Here is a 13,193-nt window from a genome sequence, read left to right as displayed (position 1 = left end):
GGACTATTTTCCTACTTTCCCATTCAGGTAAGGGCTAAGCTTGAGTCTCTCTTTTTGGGGAAAAAGAGAGGAAAATTTTGTCATGGACGTGTTGATTCGATGTCAAGCAATTACTTTCATCAAGGATTTCAAGAATATCTCGCCAATTTGTTGTCAAAAACCGTTGTTGATCTCAAAGTTTTTTATTGCACAAAGAATTACCTTAAAATACCTTCAGTATTATTTTCAAAAGAACGAGACTTTTGCGAAGAAAGAACTGAATTCAAGCTTTTTCTGTTGGTCAACCAAGATGATGATGGAAAAATCTTCGATATGACCAGCAAAGAAAAATTCAATGATGTGGAAAATGAAATTCCACTAGAGGGGGGGTGAATAGTGAAATATGATAATGATCGATAAAATAAAATAATTAAGCAATAAGGCACAACACATAAAACACAGAATTTATACTGGTTCAGTCAGTATCCAGACCTACATCTAGTCACCAAGCAAACCACTTGAGCTTTCCACTATAACATCCGAGTCACCGGATAAATAGTACAACACCCTCTTCCCCAGAGGTCTTCTTCTCTCAACAGAGAAGGACAACACCCTCTTTCACAGAGGTCTTCTTCTCTCAACAGAGAAGGGCAACACCCTCTTTCACAGAGGTCTTCTTCTCTCAACAGAGAAGGGCAACACCCTCTTTCACAGAGGTCTACTTCTTTCAACAAAGAAGGAATACAGTGAATAACAGAGTTACAATACTTCCTATAGAACCTTCAGAATGATATGAATGCACGAATGAAGGATTCTCAGAATGTTCTGTTTGTCACTCAGAGGATACTCTTTGTCAAAGAGTTGGACTTGACTTTTTCTCTTTTCTTTCTTTCCTTTTTCTCTTTCTTTTTCAAGGCTCTCTTTTCAAATATCGAATAGAAATTTTTCTCGTTGTAAGCTCACACGTCTATTCCATTCCATTGTTTGAATAGTTTATTTGAGTGTGTTTATATAGCTTTTAAAAAGTAGTCGTTACATTTTGGAATTGTAACTTTTTGAAATGTGAAATGTTATGTCATTTCAAAAACATCTTTTAGAGAAGTTCGAGAATGCCTTTTTCCATAAAAGTGAAATAGAGGGTACACTAGTCGTTGTAATATTTTAGGTAATCCATATTTTATGTAAAAAGTCGATTTCTTACAATAGTACATTGAACGTTGGGTTGTAGTTTTGTCTTTATTCTAATTAATGATTTGAGGTACATTAGTACTTCTTTGCTTTAAATGAGTGTAAGTACTATGAGTGCTTTGAGATATTTATTTGTACATAGTCATGTCAAGTGTTTTCTTTATGTTGTGTTTTTCAAAGTCTCCAGAGAGAATGAGGACCAAAAGAAGGTCGACATTCTTTGAGAAGGATTTTAACAAGGATTTGTTACAGGAGGTATTTAATGCTTTGTAAAGAGAATGATGACTTCAAGTAAGTCGACATTCTATGGTTTTGTAAAAAAGGTAACTAGAGTCCTTTCAAAACATATTTTATTTGTTTTTCTTTTGTGTAGCCGATTTATGTTTTTGTCTTCTTCTTGTATTAGAAATATTTCTTTAAAGAAGGTAACTAGAGTCTTTTCAAAAACATATTATATTTGTTTTCTCCATGTAGCCGATTTTATGTTTTTGTCTTTTTCCTACATTCCTTTTTTTCATGTTGTCTTGTATATAGTATAAGGTACAATTATTACATGACAAAATGTCTTTTTCATAAAAGGTTGTAAGAAGGTACAATTATTACATGACAAAATATCTTTTTCATAAAAGGTTGTAAGAAGGTACAATTATTAGTTTTCAAAAAGGAGCTTTTTGAAACTATCGTATACTTTGATGATATAGTGTTTATGAATGAGTATGTAATATGCAATATGCAAGTTCCTGAAGGTTCTGTTACATATGACTCTAAAGAAGAAAGAAGTCTTCAACTTGAGGTAGCCGATCTCTTCATTTGAACTTTAGGAATGCATGGCTCATCAAGCTTTTTCTTCAAGGAGTATGATTACACTATATTTGTACTTGAACAGGAAGTCTCCATCCTTATTGGGTGAGATATCCTTGCATCAAATACTCGTTAGATTCATGGCAAAACATATTCAGTCATAATATAACATTTTTCAAGAGGACATATTATCATATCATATAAAATCAAATGAGACAGTGTATCATATTATGTGACATCAAAACAGAGTTTCTCAACATTCTCCCCCTTTTTGATGATGACAAAATATGCTCCCCCTGTCAAAAAGACATTATGCATAGAAATAATAATATGATAAAAAATTTGAAAAATGTTTTAAAGAGAGTATTTCTCCAATAATGGAGACAGTTTTTCTCCCCCTTTGTCATGGACAAAAAGGAAGGGATCAGAGTAAGAGAGTTATTACAAACCAAATATTACAGTCCAAAAGTAATTAAAAGTTATTACAGACCAAAAAAAATGAGTTTATCTCGAAGGTGGAGGAGGTGAATGTGTTCGGTCGGCACGATTCCGCTTGCGAGTCTGCTGCAACAGGGCTTGATTACGAAGGATTCGATCCTGAGAGTGCTCGATATCCATCATAGCAGAAAAGTAATTGAAGGAGAATGTTGGATCTGCTTCATCAGAGCCGGGCATGTGCAGGGACCTTAGATTGAAGGTGGTTCCATCGAGGACTTGCGAGGGACGGAGGATGACTTCGTTGTGAAGTGGTACTTGGAAGTATTTGAGAATGGGAGTTATGAAACACCCAAAAAGAAGAGGCTCGAATTTCTGATAACGAATAAAAAGGTCAAAAAGAATGGATGACCAGTTTATCAGAAGAGAAGAAAAGATTGCGTAGATAAGAAGAGAGATTTTTCGAGGAACTAATCCCTGGCGGGGACGCTTGGGATAGATGTTGTGGAGAAGAATCTGGGCAAGAAGTTGAGCATGAGGTTGGAGATTCCTCATGTGCCACGGAAGTTGGTGCAGAGAAGTATTTTTCGAAGTACCGATCGGTCGATTGGTACTATGGTGTTAAAGTCGGTACCGGTGGAAGGTAGGTTTAGAATTCTACCTAGGTCGGAAGCATCGAAAATCTTTAGCTGTCCTCGGACTTTGCTGGTGATTGAGGTATGTTCATGATCAGTAGAGAAGTTGGTATAAAACAGTCGGACTAGTTCAGGATAATAGGCAGCTGGGGATGAAGATCCTATTAGAGGTTTGAGTTCAGGGAGATAGGTGTCTAAGTCAAAGAGCATGAAGTCGTCAAAGTTGACCAATTTACCTTCATGAATGGGGCGAGAGCATAGTAAGTTGTAAGTGTGAAACAAGTCTGGATACCTTAGATCTGCTGCTGTAATCACATTGTTGGAGGAGGAAGAGGCCATTGCAAGAGTTTGGAAAAAAAGAACTAAGGAGAACGAGTTTGAAGAGGGTAATAGTGTGTAGGAAAATTGATAGATACGAGTGGAATTGGTATGGTTTGAACCAATCCATTAAATAGAAGAATGACAATAATTTAGATATGTTTTGAATGACATTTGGAAGTGAGTGATTTTTAGAATTTAGTCAAATAAGGAAATCTGTGAGTAGTAAGTTAAGAGGCTTGTGAATGACAAATCAAATCAAGATTGGAGGATAGTGTATTATATTTGAGAAGAAGTCAAGGAGGACATGGTTTTGAATTATTCTTTTATATAAGAAAGAATTATCATGTGAGAGTTTTATCGAATTGTGAGTTTGTGTCATGTATGGAGTGACTTGATGTGTGATAAAGCCAAAAGAGTGAATTTTTCTATGGTTTTTAAAGATTTTCGAGAGATGAGGTGAAATAATGGCCTAATAAAAACAAATATCCTTTTATAAGATGTTTTTACTTTATGGAGAGTATACGTGAAGAATGTGTTTGGAATAAGACAAATAGAGATGTGTGAGTGACATAAGATGAAGTTTTTCTTGAGGAAGTTTTTAATGAGTCTTGATTGGAGAGAAAGATATACAATATGAAAAAGGTCATGATTGCTAAAGACGATAATTGATTGTACATAGGCTATGATATAGTAGATGATATAGTAAAAAATTAGCAACAAAAATAGTAGATGATAAGTTGTATATTTTACGTGAAATGTAGCAACAAAAAGATTGATGGATAAATAATCAAATTTTGACCCAAGTTTTAGAGAAGTATATTGAAAGGACAAAGAAAGAGATATATCATTTGAATATGAGGAATATACTATTTTGTTGGAGATCGGCTAGCCTATCGTGAGAGAGAGGAGTGATAATGATGGAAAGAAGAAGATATTGTGTTTAGACATAAAGTTGTTTTGAGAGAAACAATGAGAAACTCGTGAAGAGAGATAGAGAGAGAGAGAAAAAAAAAGTGAGCAATGATGGCCTACTAAAACAAGAAACAAGTGGGTGTTATTAAAATATAGTGCATGGGTTGAAGTGTAGAAGATTGTTATTCGTATGAGGGGTTTTCACAAGAGGACAAAAGGTGATGAAAGGATGTTATGAGATGAGTGATATGAAAGAGTGTCATAATACTTATATTTAAAGAAGGTAGTACTCATGGGTATGCGTGGAGGAGGATAGGACAAAGTGTGATTATTAATGTGTACTTGAAAGGTGACAAAATGAAAGACATAAAGAATGTGTTGTTATTCATAGAAGTTTTGGTTTGAGGAACAAGGTTTTGAAGGAATTCGATTGAAGGAGTTCATAGTTTCTTTAGGAAAATAGTAAAGGAGTCAAAGTTATGAATGGAGATTCAAATCGTATGTGTGAGAGAGAGAAAAGTAACTAAAGTAACTATATAGTAAAGAGAAAGTCAAGTTATGAGAAACAATAATTATGAAAGTGATGTAAAAGATGATATGACAAGAGGTAGAATGTACTTTGACATGAAGTTTCAACTTTTTAAGGCAATTTGTGGTATTCGAGACCCTTAGAAATGATTCTTTTGTAAACCAAAAAAAATGTGAAAGGAAGACACGATTATTAAAATTTTTAAAGTTCTTTTATTATCCTTATTAAGATGAATTTAGTAAATATTATGAACTCGAGTGAACTTAATATTTTAGTTTTATATATCATTCAATTTACATATACCTAGCTCTCTTCTTATTCTTATAAAATCTTCATTTTTTAAAGGTTTAGTAAAGATGTCTGCTAGTTGTTTATCTGTGGGTATAAATTCTAGTTTAATTATATTATTTAAGACTTGTTCTCTTAGAAAGTGATGTCTAATTTGAATGTGTTTAGTTCGAGAATGTAAAACAGGATTTTTGGAAAGGTTTATAGCACTTGTGTTATCACATAAAATAGTTGTATTTTCGAATTTTAAACCAAAATCTTTCAAAGTTTGTTTCATCCAGATGACTTGTGTACAGGCTAGGCTAGCAGCAATGTATTCGGCTTCAGTAGTTGATAAGGATACACAGTTTTGTTTCTTACTGAACCATGATACTAGTGAGTGCCCTAGCATATGACATGTTCCACTTGTGCTTTTTCTGTCAGATTTACTTCCAGCAAAGTCAGCATCGCTGTATGAGATTAGATCAAATGTAGAGGATTTTGAATAGAATAATCCAAAATCAACTGTGTCTTTTAAATATCTCATTATTCTTTTTACAGCTTTAAGATGTGATTCTTTTGGATTTGACTGAAATCTAGCACACAAGCAAACACTGAACATAATATCTGGACGGCTAGCAGTTAAATAAAGAAGTGATCCTATCATACCTCAGTATACCTTTGTATCAACAGACTTACCATCTTCATCTTTGTCCAAAACAGTAGTAGTGCTCATAGGGGTAGATTTTGAAGCAGTTGAGTTCATGTTGAACCTCTTCAGAAGTTCACGAGCATACTTAGATTGATTGATGAAAACTCCATCCTTGGTTTGCTTGATATGCAGTCCAAGAAAGTAGGTGAGTTCTCCCATCATGCTCATTTCAAATTCTTTCTGCATGGACTTAGAAAAATCTTCACAAAGAGTGCTGTTAGAAGATCCAAAGATGATGTCGTCGACATATATTTGAACAATTAGGGTATGATTATTCACTACTTTAACAAATAATGTAGAATCTGCTTTGCCAACAGAAAAACCAGTTTTTAATAAAAAAGTTTTAAGCCTATCATACCAAGCACGAGGTGCTTGTTTTAAACCATATAAAGCACGTTTGAGTTTAAAAACATGATCTGGGTATTGTTCATTTTCAAATCCTGGAGGTTATTTTACATAAACTTCTTCATTTATAAAACCATTTAAGAAAGCACTTTTAACATCCATTTGATATAATTTGAAATCCATATAGCTTGCATATGCTAAGAGCATTCTAATAGATTCAAGTCTAGCAACAGGAGCAAATGTTTCATCAAAATCAATACCTTCATCCTGGTTGTATCCTTGAGCTACTAGTCTGGCCTTGTTTCTTATAACATTACCTACTTCGTCTAGCTTGTTTCTGAAGATCCATCTTGTCCCAATGATTGGATGATCCTTTGGTCTAGGTACAAGATCCCAAACATCATTTCTTTGGAATTGATTCAGTTCTTCAGTCATGGCTAGCATCCAGAACTCATCAATGATGGCTTCATCAATCTTCTTTGGTTCAAGTTGAGAAATGAATGCCATGTTTGCAATCCATTCTAGCTGAGCTCTAGTTTGAACCCCCTTTGTTAGTTCTCCTAAAATCTGCTTTTGAGGATGATCTTTGATATTGACAAAGGTTCTTTGATGATCATCTTCATTAGACTTAGCTGTGTTATCTAAAAATAAATCTGTACTTTCAACATCATCATCATTAGTTTGTATATGAACAGATTGATCAATAGATTCACAAAAACTAACATGCATAGATTCTTCAATAGTATTATGACTCTTATTGAAAACTCTGTATGCTTTACTATGACTTGAATATCCTAAGAATATGTCTTCAACAGATTTAGCATCAAACTTATCTAGGCTATCTTTTGTGTTTAGGGTAAAGCATTTACATCCAAAGACTTTGAAATAGTCTATTCTTGGAGTTATGTCATAGAATAGTTCATAGGGAGTTTTATTTAATAAGGGTCTAATGAACACTCTATTTGTTATGTAGCATGCAGTATTAACAGCTTCTGCCCAAAAAGATTTTGCAAGATTATTGTGTTGGAGCATAGTCCTGGCAGATTCCTGAAGGGTTCTATTCTTTCTTTCTACTACACCATTTTGAGGTGCAGCTCTAGGAAAGGCAAAGTTATGAGAAATACCATGCAAGTTACAAAAATTTTCAAAAAGTTCATTTTCAAATTCTCCTCCATGGTCACTACGGATTTTAACAATAGAACAAGATTTTTCGTTTTGTAATTTTTTACATAAGATTTCAAATTGACAAAACGTGTCACTTTTGTTTTTCAAAAATATTACCCAAGTAAATCTTGAGTAGTCATCTACAATAACAAAAACGTATTTATTGTGATTATGACTAGCTACTCTAGAAGGACCAAAAAGATCCAGGTGGAGAAGCTCTAAAGGTCGCTTACTTGAAATGATATTTTTTTATTTGAAAGATGATTTTGATAATTTTCCTAATTGACATGCATCACAAAAGTAATCCTTTTTAAAAGAAATTTTGGGTAACCCACGTACTAACTTATTTTTAGCTAATTTAGACATGTATTTAGAATTTACATGACCCATTCTTAAGTACCATAAATGTTGAGAGTCATTATTAGCTATAAGACAATGTTCTGTGATGTTTTCTAGGTATAGTTCATATATATTATTCTTTCTTATACCTTTTAAGATGATGTATTCATTGGGGTCTGCTATGAGGCATGCATCATGATTAAAGCTAACATTATAACCTGTGTCACACATTTGACTGATACTTAGTAGGTTATGTTTTAAGCCTTTAACAAGGAGAACGTCTTTGATAAGAGGTTTATCTATGTTACCAATATTTCCAATACCAATTATCAAACCTTTGTTGTTATCTCCAAAGGTGATGGTTCCTCCTTCTTTATGATGAAGAACAGCAAAAAGGTCTGGATGTCCTGTCATGTGCTTTGAACATCCACTATCTAGTATCCATCTGTTCTTCTTCTTTGGAGCCTGCAAAACATTAAGTAAATCTCCTTTTTGGTACCCAATCGGGTCCTTTTTTGTTAGACTTTGGAACCCATATCCATTTGGATTTGGGTTTGTCTATATCTTTAGAAGAGTTAAAAAGATTATCATTATAATACTCCTTATTTGGTTCAGAAGAACTTTTCACAAACGTGGTCTTTTGATTCATACAAGAAGGTTTTTTGAAATGAGAGTAGCCAATACCATTCTTGTAAAAACAGACCTTATGAGAGGATAAGAGTTTATCCAAGTTCTCTTTACCTTTAGTAAACTTGAAAACCGTTTTCATGAGGTTCTCTGTTTTACTTTTTAGCTCTGAAATTTCTACTTGCATATTTTTAGTTTTGGAGCTAGTAGAAGAAATTTCAGACATAAGCATAAGACTTTCCTTTTTCAACTCAGAATTTTCACTGCTGAGTTTTTCATTCTCTTGGGAAAGCTTTAAATTTTCAGATTTTAAATCTTTATTTTTGAAATTCAATTTTCTAGATTCTTCAAATAGTTCTTGAAAAGCATCTAGAAGTTCTTCAAAGGAAAAATCAGAGATTTCACTTACCGAACTTTCGTTTGCCATGAAGCACATATTTGCAGTTTCGGCTTCATCATCACTTGACTCTTCACTAGTGGATGGTTCTGAATCATCCCATTGAGCATGCAGAGCCTTTTTCTTGAAGAACCTCTTCTTTGGTTCCTCAGTCTTGGACTTTCTTTTGAGAAGGGGACAGTCACGTTTTAAGTGGCCTGGCTTATTACACTGAAAGCACATGGAATCTTCTTTAGGATCTTTTCTTTCCTTGTGCCTGTTTGGAAGCCGGTTCCTTCTCATGAAGCGCTGGAATTTTCTGGTAAGTAGCACAATTTCTGATTCTTTATCTGAGTCTTCATTCTCAGATAGGGCTGGGAAAGCTAGAGTTTTCTTTACTGGTTGCTCTTCTTCCCTTCTTTCTTTCATGTGGACTTTATAGGCCATAAAATTGCCTATTAAGTCGTCCAAAGTAAGCTTAGATAAATCTTGAGCTTCTTCAATAGCAGTAGTCTTTTTCTCCCAATCAGTTGTGAGAGATCTCAAGATTTTCTTCACCTTTTCAGTCTGGGAATATGTTACACCCAGAGATTTCAGATCGTTGGTGATGTTGGTGAATCTGGTAAACATCTCTGTGATGGGTTCATCTTTGTTCATTTTGAACAACTCATATTTTCTAACAAAAGATGAAATTTTGGCTTCTTTCACTTTGTTGGTTCCTTCATGAATAACTTCCAAAGAATGCCAAATATCATATGCAGATTCACATATAGATATTCTATTGAATTCGTTTTGATCAATGGCATAATATAAGGCATTCATAGCCTTTGCATTTAGGTTTGCCATTTTCTTTTCTTCATCAGACCATAAGCTATAGTCTGCGGATGGAGATGTGTATGGATGCTCAACAATTTTCCATACAGCAAAATCTATGGATTTGAGAAATATAGCCATTCTGCACTTCCAGTATCCATAGCTGGAGCCATTGAAGAAAGGAGGACAAGATGCGTGTTGACCTTCAATATCACGAGCATAGGAAGTAGATGCCATTTGTGCTGGAAGACTTGTTACGTCGAAACCAGCAAACCAACTCTGATACCAAATGAAATTCCACTAGAGGGGGGGTGAATAGTGAAATATGATAATGATCGATAAAATAAAATAATTAAGCAATAAGGCACAACACATAAAACACATAATTTATACTGGTTCGGTCAGTATCCAGACCTACATCCAGTCCCCAAGCAAACCACTTGAGCTTTCCACTATAACATCCGAGTCACCGGATAAATAGTATAACACCCTCTTCCCCAGAGGTTTTTTTCTCTCAACAGAGAAGGACAACACCCTCTTTCACAGAGGTCTTCTTCTCTCAACAGAGAAGGGCAACACCCTCTTTCACAGAGGTCTTCTTCTCTCAACAGAGAAGGGCAACACCCTCTTTCACAGAGGTCTACTTCTTTCAACAAAGAAGGAATACAGTGAATAACAGAGTTACAATACTTCCTATAGAACCTTCAGAATGATATGAATGCACGAATGAAGGATTCTCAGAATGTTCTGTTTGTCACTCAGAGGATACTCTTTGTCAAAGAGCTGGACTTGACTTTTTCTCTTTTCTTTCTTTCCTTTTTCTCTTTCTTTTTCAAGGCTCTCTTTTCAAATATCGAATAGAAATTTTTCTCGTTGTAAGCTCACACGTCTATTCCATTCCATTGTTTGAATAGTTTATTTGAGTGTGTTTATATAGCTTTTAAAAAGTAGTCGTTACATTTTGGAATTGTAACTTTTTGAAATGTGAAATGTTATGTCATTTCAAAAACATCTTTTAGAGAAGTTCGAGAATGCCTTTTTCCATAAAAGTGAAATAGAGGGTACACTAGTCGTAATATTTTAGGTAATCCATATTTTATATAAAAAGTCGATTTCTTACAATAGTACATTGAACGTTGGGTTGTAGTTTTGTCTTTATTCTAATTAATGATTTGAGGTACATTAGTACTTCTTTGCTTTAAATGAGTGTAAGTACTATGAGTGCTTTGAGATATTTATTTGTACATAGTCATGTCAAGTATTTTCTTTATGTTGTGTTTTTCAAAGTCTCCAGAGAGAATGACCAAAAGAAGGTCGACATTCTTTGAGAAGGATTTTAACAAGGATTTGTTACAGGAGGTATTTAATGCTTTGTAAAGAGAATGATGACTTCAAGTAAGTCGGCATTCTATGGTTTTGTAAAAAAGGTAACTAGAGTCCTTTCAAAACATATTTTATTTGTTTTTCTTTTGTGTAGCCGATTTATGTTTTTGTCTTCTTCTTGTATTAGAAATATTTCTTTAAAGAAGGTAACTAGAGTCTTTTCAAAAACATATTATATTTGTTTTCTCCATGTAGCCGATTTTATGTTTTTGTCTTTTTCCTACATTCCTTTTTTTCATGTTGTCTTGTATATAGTATAAGGTACAATTATTACATGACAAAATGTCTTTTTCATAAAAGGTTGTAAGAGGGTACAATTATTACATGACAAAATATCTTTTTCATAAAAGGTTGTAAGAAGGTACAATTATTAGTTTTCAAAAAGGAGCTTTTTGAAACTATCGTATACTTTGATGATATAGTGTTTATGAATGAGTATGTAATATGCAATATGCAAGTTCCTGAAGGTTCTGTTACATATGACTCTAAAGAAGAAAGAAGTCTTCAACTTGAGGTAGCCGATCTCTTCATTTGAACTTTAGGAATGCATGGCTCATCAAGCTTTTTTTCAAGGAGTATGATTGCACCATATTTGTACTTGAACAGGAAGTCTCCATCCTTATTGGGTGAGATATCCTTGCATCAAATACTCGTTAGATTCATGGCAAAACATATTCAGTCATAATATAACATTTTTCAAGAGGACATATTATCATATCATATAAAATCAAATGAGACAGTGTATCATATTATGTGACATCAAAACAGAGTTTCTAAACAGAAAAGCCATTAGTGAATTGATATTAATCATAGCTATGGCACATTCTTAAAAATCATTTTTCTGGCAGTAAGGCAGTAGAAATATCCTGGGCAGTAAAAGAACCTACCCACCCATATCTCCGCAGTCATTTAAGTTGCAAATCAAATATCTGCAAAAGGGATCTCTCAATTGTCGTCGAGATGAAGATGAATAGGCGAGCTAGATCCCCGGGGCCAAAGAAGATTTGAATCATCTCCGAGATGAAGGAGTTTGTGAAGGATCCTTCCAGGAAAAGTTCAGATCACCGTCAAGATGAAGGCGACTGCAATGAACCTCCCGACAAACCCTAAAGGATATTTGATTTCTGCTATCTTCAAGAGATTTTGACCAATGAACGAATATCATCAATATATTTTCTAAGAAAAAGAAGGATCAGAGCATCTCCAAGATGAAGGAGTTTGTGACATACCCTTCCCCGAAAAAAGAGATAAAAGTCAGGACATCTCCAAAATGAAGGATGATGGAATAAGTTTCTCCCAAAAAGCCCAAGAAAGCTCCATGACTCTAAAAGAGTGCAAAAAGATCATCGTGGGAAAAGCCTCAGGATATCAAACTGCCAAAATTGCCAAGGATCATCTTTATCTATGTGAAATTCTTCTATCAATATCTTTCTATTCAATTGCTTTTATGAAGCTAAGAATATTTCCTTTCTTTTCATATCAAGGAAATTGATATCTTCCTTGAAGAAACTCGACAACAACAAATTTGAATTTGATTCTTGATTCTACAGAGTTAGCCCAATTGGAATTAATACTCTAGGTAGAAAGAGGTAATGTTTTCACACATATGAGCATAATAATTCAATCATTCTGAATCAACTACAAATTTTGGCATCTTATTGGCTATATTTTCTCATTATCCCAACATGAAGCAAGAACTTGATGTTCGTTTTGACATATCCTGACGTCGTCCCTCATTAGAACTGAAAAGTCCTTCCCTTTTGTTTGATCTGAGTCTCTCGGATCTGCACACTTCCCTATGTTCCCCACTGTCCCGCCATAGACAGTTCCCGCTCAGGATAAGGGTTAAACCTGAACTTTCTGCAAAAGGTCTTTTATTGATAAAAGCTATTCCAATCTCAGCAATGAGGCTCCACTTTATCAACCCCTTTTCAAGCTTTAGGGACCCCCATTTTCATCCTTTTGCAAACCCCTCTTGGACTTGTCGTGCAAAGTCTAGAGGTTCCATCACAGTTTCCCCGCTCTTCGAGGATTCTGTATCCATTTAGGCTAAGGATTAAACATGTTACCTCGCTCCTCGAGGTATCACACAAACTTTCTGCGAGAGGTCGTCTATTTTTAAAAGCTGATTTAGTGTCAGCAATGAGACGCCCCAGATCATCCCTTTTCCAAGCTTTAGGGAACCCCACTTTCTCCTTTCGCAAACCCCTTCTGGATTTGTTCGTCCAAACTCTGAAGGTCCCATCATGGTTTTTTCATCTGAGGATTTCATACGGTCGCCCCTTTCAGGTTAAGGGTTAAGCCTGAACCTCGCTTCACGAGGTATCTTCCGTTCAGGTTAGGGTTAAACCTGAATCTCGTTTTCGG

Source organism: Nuphar pumila, chromosome 13 (assembly GCF_984573655.1).
Source record: "Nuphar pumila chromosome 13, dmNupPumi1.hap1.1, whole genome shotgun sequence".
Taxonomy (NCBI): Eukaryota; Viridiplantae; Streptophyta; class Magnoliopsida; order Nymphaeales; family Nymphaeaceae; genus Nuphar; species Nuphar pumila.
Note: the sequence above shows the minus strand (reverse complement) of the source record.